This window comes from Pelophylax lessonae (genome assembly GCF_965119305.1).
Source record: "Pelophylax lessonae genome assembly, chromosome: 2".
NCBI classification, from domain to species: Eukaryota; Metazoa; Chordata; class Amphibia; order Anura; family Ranidae; genus Pelophylax; species Pelophylax lessonae.
Window position 1 is genome coordinate 130,446,109 of NC_138769.1, and position 16,100 is coordinate 130,462,208.

General features: G+C 39.2%; 1 protein-coding gene across 2 annotated transcripts in view; it reads right to left on the reverse strand.

The window, feature by feature from the left end:
- FOXN1 (forkhead box N1) overlaps positions 1-16,100 on the reverse strand; it is a 136,860-nt gene that overhangs the window by 52,994 nt on the left and 67,766 nt on the right. The window lies entirely within an intron of this gene.

Consider the following 16,100-nt stretch of genomic DNA (forward strand, 5'->3'; position numbering starts at 1 on the left):
CAGCTTATTAAAGGCGCAGAGACACTTAAAGGTGCATTGGCCACATATTTATCTACCTGTACAATATGAACCAGGTGATGGATCAGAGATCAGTTGGAGTTTATTAGCCACCTATGGAAAGTTGCCAGCTTGCGAATTAAAGTGCATTTGACTTCCTGTTTAATTAAAGAGGGTCAACAGTTTCCGGTGAGTGCGGTGTGCAAATAGTTGGATAAGAGTAAGAGCACAGTTGTGGTGTCATGGAATATTGTCACACAATTTTGGGCTGTTTACATCACTGAGCACTCTTTAATAATCACACTGGTTGTATCACACAGACAATTATAATTTTATTTTTTTATATTTTATTTCCTTTTGTAATGGTTGATAATTTGATGTACAGTATTTGATGACACCGTGCTGGATTTTTTGGGAGTTTGTGAGAGCACGGTCAGGATCCCCAGGGCTCATAATTTTGGGGATTTTTTGAGAACATTCCAAATTATGATGCTCTCTTTGAACCATGGGACAATACGAAATGACAATACAAATTTTTGGTATATATGTCTTGAGTTATGATTTTACATATTGTTGTCATATATAGTAATTATAACTCATTCATCTATATATGACAACACATATGTGTGGGTTGTTTAGTAATGTACTGTATCTTCTACATGAGAAGACCTATATTTCCAAATTAGGTTAAGTAGAGTACTAGTATGGATATGAAGGTATTCAAAAGGTATTTGAAAATGCCAAGGTCTGTAAAAAACGGTTTTATTGCTTAATCTAAAATGTTCAGCTCAGGTATCAGTGTTTTCTCCAGATGAGGAAGTTCCAAGGCTGTCTGTACTGGTGAAATGTAGCTTATGGCAGCCTGATTATCGCAGCCTATGTCAAATCTGCATGTGTTGGACAACTGGCAACTATCTTCTATAGATTCCTTATAAGTGGCATATAATTGGAAGTGATTGTTCATTCTGTGTGATCAGATTTAGAAAGATTATTTGAATTTAGATCAGGTGTATTTATTATTCCATGCTTATGGACCTAACTACTAAACCCTAATGTCCTTTTAATACATATAGAAATTAGTAAGAAATTCTTCATTCTTTCTTCCCTTCCACCCCCGCATCCCTCCCCCCCCCAACCCTCTTATTCTCCCTATCTTTGTTGGATTTTTCTCGATGATGTTCCCTTTAGGTTCTTTTAGAACCACCTATAACCAGACATTGCACTAATTTTGTTCCCTTCTCTCCGCGAAGGGATCCTTCAAGAGGCCTAAATGAGGTCCCGTGCTTGTACATATTGTACCCACTCAGTCGACCGGTGGCCACTGGTGGTCGCGGGGAGGTCAAGCCCTTTCTGATCCCCAGTTATGGGCCGATTCTCCTTCTGCTCTGCTGCTGGCTCTCGGTCGCCTGTTTAGAAGGAGTTTATCCTTCATTTATGTTACTCTTTTATCAGTACCTTAACGGTTTACTGATCCATGGTTTATCTTACTTGTTAAACTTTGACCTTTATAGTTTTGCTTTTTTGAGTTTTTCATATTTATTAACGTATATCCACAGACATTTCATTACCTACAGTTATCCAGAATGCCTTTTATTAACATGTGCTTGGGTTAACCTTTTCCGGACACAGGATGTCCCTGAGTTACACAACCTAGACCTTCATCCCCCGGGTCCGCCCTCACTTACTCCACGGCCCTTCCAAATTTTGAACTCCACGGATGGGTTCTTAGACACCTCGATCACCCTAAAACCCCACCATAGCAAATTCCACTTTCTCGCCTCAAAATGAACATTAGAATAGTCTCACATAACGTGCAGGGATTTAATTCCCCTAATAAACGCAGGAAAGCTTTTCACCAGTTCAAGCGTTTGGACGCCAAAATCCTGTTGCTCCAAGAGACGCATTTTGCTGAACACAATCACCCCAAATACTTCCATAAGACATATAACCAGGCCTTTTATACCACACACTCCTCTAAAAGTAGAGGTGTAGCAATATTCGTTCATAATTCTTTCCCGCTGGATGTCCAAGAAGTATATAGAGACACAGAAAGTCGCTTTATAATAATTAAGGGACGCATTATGGGAAAGGAATTAACAATAGCTAATATATATGCCCCTAATGGAGCCACAGTTAGATTTTTCTCTGATTTTTTTAACATATTGGAAAAACATCACTCTTCCCACATTATCCTAGGCGGTGACTTCAATATGGTCTCTCATCCCATCATGGATAGAAGCAACCCAAACTCGACTTCCAAGACGTTCCCCAGATCCTTGGAGCGTAGACTCAATAACTTACAGTTAGTAGATACATGGAGGTGTCTTAATATGGGCTCCAAAGAGTTTACGTTCTACTCTAACCCGCACAATTCTTCAGCTAGGATTGACTACATTTATTGCTCACAAGTGGTCTTAGCCAATTCGATCTCTGCTAGCATTGTTCCATGCGTGTGGTCGGACCACCATATGGTGCTATATGACACATCAGGAATAGGTCTCTCTCCTACTCCCTTCTCATGGAGACTTAATGACTCCCTATTAGCCAATCCGATAGACTCTCAGGAACTCTCCGATTCCATATCCAAATTTTTTAGATTAAACCCTACTGTGGACACCTCAATCCCAAACACATGGGTCACTCACAAGGCCTATATAAGAGGTAAATTAATCTCGTTAGCAGTTAGAAAAAACCGTGCACGTACCGCTAAGATTCAAGATCTCACCAAGGAATTACAATTATTGTATAGAAATCATATTACATTACATGATCAATCCACCAGGCTATTAATTGACCAAAAGAGAATAGAATTAAATAACATTCTCTCAGATAATGCAGAGAAATCCCTCAGACACTCAAGATCCAAATTCCTACTATATGGTAACACCGCTTCCACAATGCTGGCAAGGAAATTGAACCAGACGTTAAAACCTCCACACGTATATAAATAAATACATCATCAGGAATGACCACTTCTCATCCCAAGGAGGTTTTGAGCATTTTTGAAAAATTTTATTCTACACTACTTTCCTCCCCCTCTGACGCCACACCAATACACTCTCAAACCTGGTTTGATGAAATCCCTATCCCATCACTCTCTCCCTTGGATATAGAGCAGTTAAATGCCCCCATTACAGAAACTGAAGTAACTAATATGATTAAATCCCTTCGTAATTCATCTGCACCGGGCCCAGATGGCTTCAGTGCTTCATACTATAAAAAGTTTACTCCTATTCTATCCCCTAAACTTACAATACTCTTTAATCACATACTTAAGGGCAACGACTTCCCAGAAGAAATGTCCCTAGCAAACATGACTCTTCTCCCCAAACCGAACAAGGATCTTTCTAGCCCCCAAAACTTTAGGCCAATTTCGATTATTAATAACGACCTTAAATTATTCAGTAAAATCCTCGCTTCTAGATTATCCCAAATTATCCCAAAACTCATCTCATCATCGCAGTCAGGATTTATCCCCAACCGTCAAATTACGGATAACATCCGACTTGCATGCAACATTATACAAGACGCAAATTTATCTAAAAAACAATTGGTACTATTAGGACTGGACATACACAAAGCTTTTGACAGTGTCACTTGGAGCTATCTTGGAAAATTACTACCCAGATTCGGCTTCTCTAACGAGTTTCTAAATGGCTTTTCTGCTCTATATAAAAATCCTAAAACGAGAATTAAGATCCCAGGCTGTAACTCATCTTTCTTCCCTTTGGGCAGGGGCACAAGACAGGGCTGCCCCTTATCACCACTTCTATTTGCCCTTGCCATCGAACCGCTCTCGATTGCGATTAAAAGACATACTGGAATTTCAGGATATAGAAAGAACTCCGAGACATTCAAACTAAACTTATATGCTGATGACGCTCTCATGTACATACCAGACCCTTTCACCACATTACCCAATCTATTGAATACTTTAGAAAGCTTTGCAGGAATCTCAGGTCTTAGCATCAATTTATCCAAATCGGTAGCCCTACCAATTAACTTCTCAGAGTCCGACACCCTACATCTGAAGACCCTTTTCCCGTTTGTCTGGGCCTCCGAGAAGATTTCATATCTGGGAATACAACTTAATAAACATTACAATTCTATTTTTCAATCCAACTATCCTCCGTTGCTTGCCAAGATACGAGGTATGCTCCAAATGTGGTCCTCATACCAGCTATCTTTTCTAGGTAAGATCACAGCGATCAAAATGACCATTCTTCCTAAATTTATATACCTGTTCCGTGCGCTTCCCATTTACCTTACCAAAGCATACATCACCAAGTTACAATCTATAATCAATAAATTCGTTTGGAGCAACAAAAAACCCAGGTATGCAGCGAGCATACTATATCATCACCAACGTACTGGAGGTCTGGGCCTTCCTAATATATGGTTTTACTATATTAGTAGTAGATTGGCCCAAATGGCCCATTGGCACGATCGCTCCTCAGATCTACCTTGGATTAACTTTGAGGAAAACTCAGTCGCCCCATACCACTTAGCAGGGCTACTTTGGGACCACATAGTCCCTATACGCAAAATCTCCTCCCGTAATAAAATCGTTTCTGACGCTCTCAGGATGTGGAGACTTGTCATCAAAAAATGGTCCTTCGCATCTCATCCCCCTCTCGGCACCTCCTTTTTGGGAAACCCCAGATTTTCTGAAGCATTTATTACCCCTGAGAGATTCGCATGGTGGTCCGGAAATAATTTGACTTCATTACTAGACTTATATGATGGTGGGACTTTCCTCTCTTTTGAGTCGTTACTACACACCAAAAATATCCCACTATCGGAAAAGCTCAATTATGACCTTATCAAAAACTTCTTTGAATCACACTACCCTAAGCCTTCAGGATCTCCTCTCAGCACATATGAACATATTTGTCTAAAAGATCTCTCAAGTAGGGGACATATCTCTACAATATATTCCTCACTTAACAATTGTGATCCAGATACAAAACTTGGTTACATGGTTAAATGGGAGTCGGAACTACAGACTGCTATATCAATAGCCGACTGGCGAGACATGTGGATAAATATGTGTAAGACAACCAAATCCCTAGGAGTGAGGGAAACGGCTATTAAAATATTCACGAGATGGTATTATACCCCCAAAAAATTGAATAAATTCTACCCCGAGGTCTCCCCAAATTGTTTCAGAGGTTGTAATGAAGTGGGCTCTCTGATACATATTTTCTGGGAATGCCCCAAAATTAAAAATGTCTGGCAGGAAGTATTCAATCTAATAGAGAGAGTTACAGGATGTAAATTTCCACTCTTGCATCTGCAATGTCTACTTTTCAAAAATATTCCAGAAATCACCACAGACCTCACACGCCTAACACATACCATTTGCATCGCAATGTTATGGGTTATCTCCAAACACTGGAAAGAAACTTTCATACCCTTTGATCAGGTCATCAGTAGAATAGAAGATATAAGACTAATGGAACAATACCATCACACCATCACAAACACTAAGATCAAATTTGATCAAAAATGGACTCCTTGGTACATATACAAATGTTCCCTAACCACATGAATATCACATCAACTTAACCAATCAACATATGTTGTCTGTACAATTACTTGATATCTCTGTTTTCCACCACACCATGCCCATGGTTTATGTTAGTTGGACGCCTCTCACTGAGGCGAAAGAGGTAATCTACATATTGACGATTTCCCACGTATTCTGTTAACTTGCTCACTCTACTCTTGGATATTTTATCATTCTTACAACGCTATATTGCCATCAAGAACGGATATACATTTTATATTTTGTTTAATTATTGTTTCTTTTTTATCGCTTGTATGTTTTTTTTCACATGCCTATTACTTAAAATATTTTATTGATGAAACACCTTTATGTAAATTTTACATTTACTATACTATTTGTATTGAATATATTTTTCAATAAAAGTTTATAATCAAAAAAAAAGAAATTCTTCATTCTTTCAGAGCTGTTTTACATGGACTTTCGTCTTCAATGTCCAATTTTGCAATAATATTTGAGTCACAAAAGTAATTCGATCGACATGAGAATATTCTATGAGATTTTTTTCATGCGACAATGTTACTCCAAGTATAGACAGCTAAAGGCAATTGGTAAATGCATCTTTGTGTGCTGGGTGATATTTTACAGAGAGACAAGTATGCACATTAATTAGTTCAAATCCTTTCTTTACTATATATATATATATATATATATATATATATATATATATATATATTATATATAGTCAACTTTAGCTATGTGTTTCCAGTGCAATAAAGTAGGGCTCTATTTTGTGTTGTAATCCAGTATATAAAGATTTGTCTCCTTCAAACCAGACTGTTTATAATGAGCTCTTTGTTATTTACGCAGGGAAAATACCAACATTTATCAGCCACCAACAGACTCCTTTATTAAGCAACAGTGAAGGAGGCCATTAGTGGCCCTGATAAGTTGCTGTTTTTATGTAACATTTATGCGACTAATAAAAAGCTCATTGCTAGAATTTTGGTGTGCAGTGGGCAGAGCTTTATCTGCTGGATCAATACACAACAGCGCAAACCTTTGTTCTGTCACTATTACACCCTTTTGCTCAGTCACCACTACACCCTCTTATATGAGAGGGCTCATTTAGAGTGTGCCTAAGAGACAAAAAATGGGACATAAACTGGGGAGCCTGTTCCGAGGCTTCCCACCCATAATTTTGTCTCCTTGGTACTGCACTGGTGGCTTTCGCTGTAGAAGCTAATGTGATGCCCTAGAAATCTTGCAATGATACAACAATAGAAAAATACATAAGCTGCAGAGGTGCCATTTTCCAAAATGTGTTGCAGATATTGTAGTGTTCGAACTCATGACACTCATACTCCGAAATTGCTTAGTTAGTCTTTTTGCTTTGAAGCCCAAAGCAGTGCTGCATTCCTTAAATTCTATTCTGAGTTGCCTTATCTTGTATCAAGTATGATATTTGTATGTGACAGTTCTGTTATTATATCTTTGGGGGGTCATTAAGAGAGCACAATAAAAAAAAACTATTTTGAATTTTTTGTTTTATATATATATATATATATATATATATATATACACACACACACACACATACACATATATAGTATATATCTGATGAAACCCAACTACACCTGCAAAATGAAACAAAAGATAATATTTCTGGATGTGTGGGTCAATTTACAGCCAAGTGGTGCCTAAGGCTCCATATGTATTAGAACCTTTCAGTAACTTTAATTATGCATTCCATTTTATGATAAGCAGTTTTATAAGTAATGCTCCCAGACTACTGTATACATTCAACCTAGACCTTAAATGCATTGCTGTTGCACTTTTGAGCTGTTGGGATTATTTACATGCAACGATATGCTCTGTAAATAACAGCAATCTCAGTATATAAAGTTGGGAAGATAATTATTTGATCCCCTGCAGATCTTGTAAGTTTGCCAATTTACAAAGAAATGAAAGGTCTATAATTTTTAATATAGATGTATTTTTAATAATAGAGACAGGATATCAAACAAAAATCCAGAAAAAAACACGATGCAAATGTTATAAATTGAGTTGCAGCTCAGTGAGTAAAATAATTATTTGATCCTCTACCAACCAACAATAATTCTGGCACCCACAGAGTGGCTACAGTATGTGCTTATGTGGTACACAGATTAGTCCTGTAAATTTAAGAAGTTGCTCCTAACAACAGCTCGTTAGGTGTATAAAAGACACCTGTCCACAGAATCTCTTTCTTCCATTCAAACCTCATTATTATGGGCAAGACCAGAGCTGTCAAAGGACATCAGGGACAAGATTGTAGACCTGCACAAGGCTGGAATGGGACACAAGACCATCAGCAAGAAGCTTAGCGAGAAGGAGACAAATTTGTCAGACTCGGCTATGAAGCCTTCAGGCTCAGTATCATTTTTAATGGCAACAAAGATCTCTTACTTGGGCATTAGATTGACCCCCAATATCTCATCCCTCTATAAGGTGCATCATCAGGCCCTGTTCAATAAACTTTTGGAGGATGTGAGGATGTGGTCCGATATGACCCTGTCATGGGGAGAATCACTTCAGTAAAGATGACAGTCTTACCCAGGCTGCTATATTACTTCAGTACGCTACCCATCTCTTCCACTAGACGGTATTCAGTAGTTTCAATTCAAAATCTTCCATTTTATTTGAAGCGCTAAGTGTAGCAGACTGGTCCATGCCACATTGTATGCCCCTAAGGATCTGGGAGGCTGGGGGCACAACTTATGCAACTATGCAAACTACGTTATAGACCAGCCTGGGTGTCCATAGAGGCCCAAGCTTGTTCCCCAGCTTCCAATGAATCTAATGCTTTGGATCCCCTGAGATATCGCAAAGCTATCTTGTGTTCCACCCTTTCCCACTCTATAAATTTGTGCGATCTGTGCTGCAAAAGGTGGCCCCTGCGCTCTCCACACACACCCTTAGCCCCCCTTTTGTAATAACCCCCTATTTCCACTGGGTATGCACCTTAATCAATTTAGTTGGTGGTTAAATAAGGGACTTTACTGAATAGGACATGTTCTTGACCATAAAGGGGTACGTCCCTCGTCATACTTTTTAAACAGCCTAGAGATGCCCTCCTCGGAGAGTTTTCATTTGCAGCAAATCTATCATTTTTTAGGTGCCTTACAGGAAAAACAGTCCTGACTTAGCAGTATGAACCTTGTTCTAAAATAGATGTATGCAGGGGGTGCATCTCTGTGTTGTACAAACTATTTACCACCCCACCTGTCAAATTCTTTTACCAATCGCCATGGGAGAGGGATCTGGGCATAGCACCTGAGGTGGAGAACTGGTGGTCCTGAAACTTGCGCATTTACAAAGGCATTATAAATGTTGTCCTGATTAAAGCAGGGTATGAAGTTTATGCCAGGTGGTGCGTAGTACCAAAATGCCTTTCAAAAATGTACCCAGGCATGTCCGCTTCCTGCTTCAGGGGTTTTGTTTAGGTAGGCACAGTTTCACACATACGGTGGACCTGTCCTAAAGTCTTACCTTTCTGGTTGAGGATTAATTCCCTTATATGCTTGGTCACCGTGGCCAATATTACTAAGGACGCCTGTATTGCTTTGTTAAATAAAACGGATGAAAATATCCGGACACACACAAAGTTTAATTTACATTATGTTTTTAGCGGCTAAAATCGCTATCACTACTGCTTGGAAAACCCTGGTTAGTGATATACCCCTGATAAAGCGCAAGTTAACCTGGATTCGGCCTGCACCTGGGAAGACATCACTGATGACGAAACATATCAGGATTGGCTGTTACTGAAGACATTACGCTTGCTTAGAGTTCCTTTCTCAAGAGCTGACAGTCTGCTGGTTTTTACTCGTTTGTGCTTGTTTACAACTCATCAAAGTTACTTTGTATACATTTTAAATTAAAAGACTTAAATGGTAACAGGCTTCACTATGCTAGTTCATTTTTTTTATTCCCGATCCATTTGGAGCTGCTTTTGAGCAGCCACCGCCTCTCTCGGATGCCGAGTTATTTTGTGCTTTTATGACCATTATAAAATATGGTCTATGCTATCTGGTAAGAAGCGTATGCTAAGTGTTGGTGCTTGGTGGTGGATTTAATCAATCAACGTTACTTATACACTTTTTTGCACTTTATGGACACTTGTTTCATATTGAAAAGGATTTTTCATTGAAAGGACTTTTTTATGTTTAGCTAACACTGGATTTTGCACTTATTCTATTATATCACTTTCATATGATTGATTTTTTTCAAAGATCTATTTTCTCATAATTTATTCACTGCATGTTTAGTTGTTTTCATACCACATTATTTACCATATGATTATTCATGATTGCACTATTAGGATTTAGCGCCGCTTCTTATTTTTATTAACCTGGATTATGCATAACAAAACGATTGTGAGTGTCTTGCAGGACAAACAAACCCTTTTTCAAAAGATTTGGGCCCCCTGGCTTAATTACCTATAGGTTCCGGATGCGCAGAGGTGACTCCTGGGTTAGTGGGTGATGGATTCCTGGTTGGACTTACCCTCTTTATCTTAGTCTTTTTTCTTTTGTTTCTTCTTAACTTTTCCCTGTCTTTCTTATTTCTTCTTTATTCATTTGGTAGCCTTGATCTAGTTGAGGGGTTATTTACCCTGATAGATGATTAAGGTATTGTACAACGCAGGTTATGTGCTTTAATATTTTGAGGACAATTTTGATGACGTTATGTATTATTGATTCTACGGGCCCTTTGGGCCCTAATTATCCTTGTAGTTGGATCTGTAATATAGTCCTCCCATACGAGTCCATTGCATAAATGGGCCATGTAAGCCGCCCTGATCCCACTGCCCGATTAATATAAATGCTATCTTTTTATAGTAATTAATGAGCTAATATTCCTCCCCGGGGATTGGTCTATTTTCTACTGTGTTAATGGGCTCACTTTTATCAATTCCTTTTTTTTTTTGCTATACTCTTACTCTTTTCTGATCTCAGATTGGGTTCACTGAAAAATCCAATTCTGAGTTATTATGGTTTTCATGTTTACCTATTACACTGCGTGGGCAGTACTATTTGTGAGATTGTTTTGCTGTTATTGTTAGTTTTTTTACTTGAAAAAAATGTAATAAAAAACAATTGAAACAGAAAAGCAATTTGAAACATAATGTTAGTAAAAAAAAAAAAAAAAAATCATCTTTTCTTTTAAATCTGCAGCCAAATCTATGTTGCCTCCCTACCACTATAGCAAATAGGGGGTTGTCTGAACATTGTTTATTTACACCATTTTAATCACCTCAAGCACCATCCTTCCAAAATTTTAATTTCATGATTATGTAACTGGCTCACCACTTTTTCCTGAAGTCTGAACAGAGCTTGTAGACAATTTACAGGCAGACCCTGGAGTCATTTTGCCATTAGCAGATTTCTAAGTTTGAGTTAATGCATGTGTGAATTGGATGTGGGTGACTCTGCATCCAGTTCTCATGACATGCGAGTGTGACAGGCTCTTAATAGAGCTGGTTCACACAGGTCCAGGGTGGACCCAGTCCACATTCTAAAAAGGTCCTGTACGTATTTAGGCTCGGTTCAGGCAACAATTCAGACCTGATTTGCATCTGAACTGGTGAACAGGAATGCATCGGACCCCATACTGGGAACATTGTCGCACATATGTGAACCCGGCCTAAGACTCTTGCACAATCAAAGGAATTTGGATGCTAGATTGTGTTATTACAATACAGGAAAGACTCTCCACCTTACCATTCACTTTCATAAAATATGGAAGAAGCTTACATCAATAACAAAAAACAAACAATATGCTAAATAGCGTTCAAAGTAGACTATACAATATAGTCCACTTGAAGGGAGTTGTTTTTCCCAACAAAACTGAAGTTACACATTGAAGGAAAAGCCTGACCTTTTTACATAATGTCACAATTTCAGTAGCAAAGTGAAATGTATATTCTAACAAAAGAGTCTGTTGCCCCCCCATAGAGTGCATATGCTTCTTTGGCTGGCAAAAAAAGATGCCACACACCCAAGGCTGGAGAGGTGAAATGGTTCCATAGAAGTCTATAAGGATCCATTGTGCAGACCTAGCCAGTGGCAATGAGACTATAAACCAGAGGTCCTCAAACTACGGCCCGCGGGCTCACTCACTCCCGATCCCTGCGTTCTGAGCCACACTCAATCCTGATCCCTGTGTTCTGAGCCTAACTCACTCCTGATCTCTGCATCCTGAGCCTAACGCACTCCTAAACCCTGCGTTCTGAGTCTAGCGCACTCCTGATCCCTGCATTCTGAGCCTCACACACTCCTGATTCCTGCATTCTGATTGCAGCACACTCCTGAACCCTGAAATCTAAGTGCAATGCACTTATGAACCCCGCATTATGAGCGCAAGGCACGATTGAACCCTGCATTCTGCATAATAATATATGTGCAGTGTGCATAGGAATTCATTCATTTTTTTAAAACAATAGTCTGGCCTCCCAACAGTCTGAGGGACAGTGAACTGGCCCCCTGTTTAGAAAGTTTGAGGACCCCTGCTGTAAACAGTAAAGACAGCTGTGATTCAAATCAGCTATTAGACATTTGGGGCAGGGGAGGATAGGATACTTTTTATTGAAAAGGCTAGGTATACTGGCAGTATAAATGTACAGTACTTTATAATTTAACTTTCATTGTCATTGAGGCAAGGGTGTGAGATGAAAGACCAACGCTTTCTCTCTTTGTAGCATTACATGATATGCACAATAGAAAGCCAAGATGTTTGGGGCTCCTGTGATCTCTGCTAAGTATATAAAGTTGCACCCAGACAATTCTACTGTAGGTGCCTGCATCTGCAAGTTGCTGCTCATTAAACAACTTGATGCAATAATAGGGTCAATTTAAAGTGTATCTAAAAGTGTATCTGACAAGGTCTTAGAATCCCTTTCAATTTCATTTTGCTGCCTGTTTCTCTTAGAGAGATTTAGTCGCTGTAATTTTTTGGAGAACCTTGGCACCAGGCCTGAAAGAGAGGGAAAATTCAACATTTTCACCAGAACAGGAATGAGGGGAATTTTTTTCAATAAACACTGTCTAAGAGGGCATTACCGTCCCCTTGTAAACATTTTCTACTGCCTCCTGTTTTGTGTACAAGACACCAAGCGGAATAAAATCTCCTCAATTGGACAGGCAAAGTAATAAAAACAAAACTGAAATCGAGTTAGGCATTTCCTACTCTACCTAGAATAAAAAAAGATTGGCTTCAGATAGGTCACTGGTAAAAACTGTCACCTAGGTAAACAGCTAAACATACTTTTGAAATGCATGAATTCTGTTTTACCCAAAAATAGATTTGTAATTATGTCCATTTGGGCCTGAGATACATAAAGCCATACTAGACAGCTGAGCCAGGTTAGTGAGCTGAGGAAGTAAAACCTCATAAAAATGTTTTCTTTTTGGTTACCTGCAAAGTAAATGCATAGTGTTCTAGTATGCAATGCACAGACGGCAGTTCCTTCAGAGTGCATGCGCAGATGACGTCAACGGTGCAAGTTTAGGAGATATTTACAGTACCTAAAGGTAAGCCCTGTTATAGGCTTACATATAGGCAATGCTGTATCTAGTTGGCCTAAGCCTAGGGCGGCACTTTGCAGGGGGACAGCAAAACAGCTCCCCTGCACGAAAAAACAGCCTGCTCCCCGAACTAAAATAGTCCCTGCCAGCAGTAGTGTTACTATGGGGGTGTGGGGGGTGAGGACCGCACCCGGGTGACACTCACTAGAGGGGTGACACCTGTCCGCCGGGCCGCTTGTCCTAATTACTTAAGTAAAAAAATATACAGAGTATATTCCACGCGCCAATGGGAAAGGGTATAATATAAAGTGCAAACAATCTGTATACCTGAGAGTAGGTGTATAAATAAATAAATAAATAAGATAAATAAGCGGAAAAAGCAGCTGCTGTAGGAAAAAGAGATAGCTAAAAGGTGATTGGTCTAAAAGTCACCGTTTACTCTGGACTGTCCATTTATTTTAAATTGATTGTTATTTATTTCTCAATTTTATTATTTATACCTCCAGTCACTTATACACTATATGACACTGTTTTAATTATTTATTGGGAATTTTTGATGACTCACGTGTACATATTTAATTTTCATTGTTACCAATTCATGACCAATTTTTTGTTTATTTATTCACATTTATTTTAAAAGTTGGAATGGATATTGCTATCCATTAATTTACATCACAGCAAGCGCTGTATCACCTTTTAGATGTCCTAATTACTGGTTGTGGGGTGTGTCAGGGAGCCCTCTGCATGTTGGCAAGACGGGCTAGACGGAATCTGATTGGCCAATCAATGCTGTCCATGTGATGGTGCTGACCAATCAGAATGCCTCTTCTGCTGAGAGTTACAGATGTAGGTGATGCCGAGGGGTTTTTAAATCTTCGGACTTGTGAAGCGACGTCCTGACAGCAGGGGGGTCGCAGGACATTGGAACAGGGGCACTGGGGGGAAAGGGGAGGGTGTTCAGTGAACTTACGCTGTAATATCTTGCTGAGATCCAAGGAGGGCAGAGGAGGGGAGGGCTGTGCTGTGTACACAGTGAATGATCCTCACTGCTCCCTACCTGGGACCCGCTCCATCAGTCCTCCTCATCTGACACTGACAATGCTGACATGGATCTCTGGGGGGTTCCTATCTGGGTGACCCAGGATGTGTCCCCCCCCATAGGAGAAGAATGTGGGATGTGCTGCCATATTACATGGGCTCTCCTCTGCCTACCAGGGATAATAACAATATCTCTCCTGCGCTCGAGTGGTATGCGGGAAGGTGAATGTTCTAGGCGGTTTTATTACACAAATTAAGTGGTCTTGCTGCCCCCCTCAGGACCAAAGGTATCCAAAAAGCACTACAAGAAAACAACAAGAGAAGGGCACACTGACCTTGTGCATTATCACTTAAAAGTTTATTAAAATCAAAGAAGGGTAGCGTACAATATACTCACAAACGTAGCATATGAACAAGCATATAGGAAATGGGCACCGCTCGCTTCCAGGTCACTTCTCTACTGCTGGATAGCGTGATGGCGTCCTCAAAACCTGATGTGGCTTACGCGTTTCGAGAGAGGACCCTCTTCCTCAGAGCCAAAATCACCACTGGCTTCTAGAGTGTTTTATAACTATATTGTCTTCACAAAATAAAAATACAAGTCCATCAAGGAAGACATCACACTCATCATCTAAAACACTTGAGGACACACGGACACATCATCGGAGACATCCCCTCATTTGACACTGTGACTTCACAGAAGTCAAGGCACCCAACTCCAGCCTAGATCGATGCCATTTTTGGGAAGATCAACTCCATCTATTAGTAGGCAGCCATTTTAGGAGAGTCTGACCATATAGCCATTTTAAAGGGTAACTATATTTTCCACATTCATTATTGGTTATTTTTTTGTGTGCAAGTATTTTATGCTAGTTGATTTGCTATGCCTCCCAATAGCCTAACACCCAAAAATTTGGTTATTTTAATTGGCTGTGTTGACATAGCTTTACAGGGACTTCACCTGGGAATCCAAGTGCAGTGATTTCATGGGTCAAGTTAGTCAAACACAGTATATTGTCTGCCAAATTTCATAAAAACAAGTTAGGACATCTATTTTATTAGAATAAAATAAACATTTATTTTATTCCAACAGATAAACCAAAGGCTTTAGCAATTAATTGTAAATTGTAGGGCCTGCGTCCACCTATTAATCAAACTGTTAGTGGTGTTTTTAAATGGCTTATTCTAATAAATATTAAATAATTTTTGATAATCTGCAGTCTAAAATTACATCTGTCCTTTTCTGCTTTTGCAAAATTAAATTTATTGTAAACAATAACTTTGTAAAACAATCCATTCAGTTAAAAATAGAAATGAAAGGCAAACCATCTGTGAATAGATATAAAAAACATTATTAATACCTTTTTTTTAATTCCCTCTGTTCCCTCTGTTCTCAGCTGCATTGGAGACAGGGGGAGGAGAAACAAGAGCACACTGGCTTCCAAGTAAATGGCTTTGCAGGGGTAGTATATCAGGACAAGTCTGATCATTAGAGGAGGCTGTGCTCTCCTGCTTAGTGTAGTCAGTTTTTAATTGGAAAGCAGAGGGACTGGTAGGACCACCAAGGATTTCACACAAACGAAGCAATACAAAGAGAACAGGATACTTTTTCATACACGTACATGGTACAGCAGGCACATATCAGGAATATAAATTGTTGAGGTAACAAACACTTTAACTCACAATAATTAATTAAGTCAGTTAAATTATTTTTATAAAATATATTTTGTATTATGGGCACTCTGGTTCGTTCCATTTAGCTGACAAAATAATTGTCCAGGCATTTCCTGACATTGGGTCTGTTGTAAATCACACCAACTAGAACATTTTACTCTCCAGGAGGTTATACAGAATGAGGATATGGTTACAAGATAATCTAGTTGTATGCAGGTGTGTACAGTTATTGTAGGCTATATTATCATTCACTAACTTATATGTGATTTCCAACATAGTCAACATACTTCAAAAGTTCAGCTTTTTGAAATTTTCAC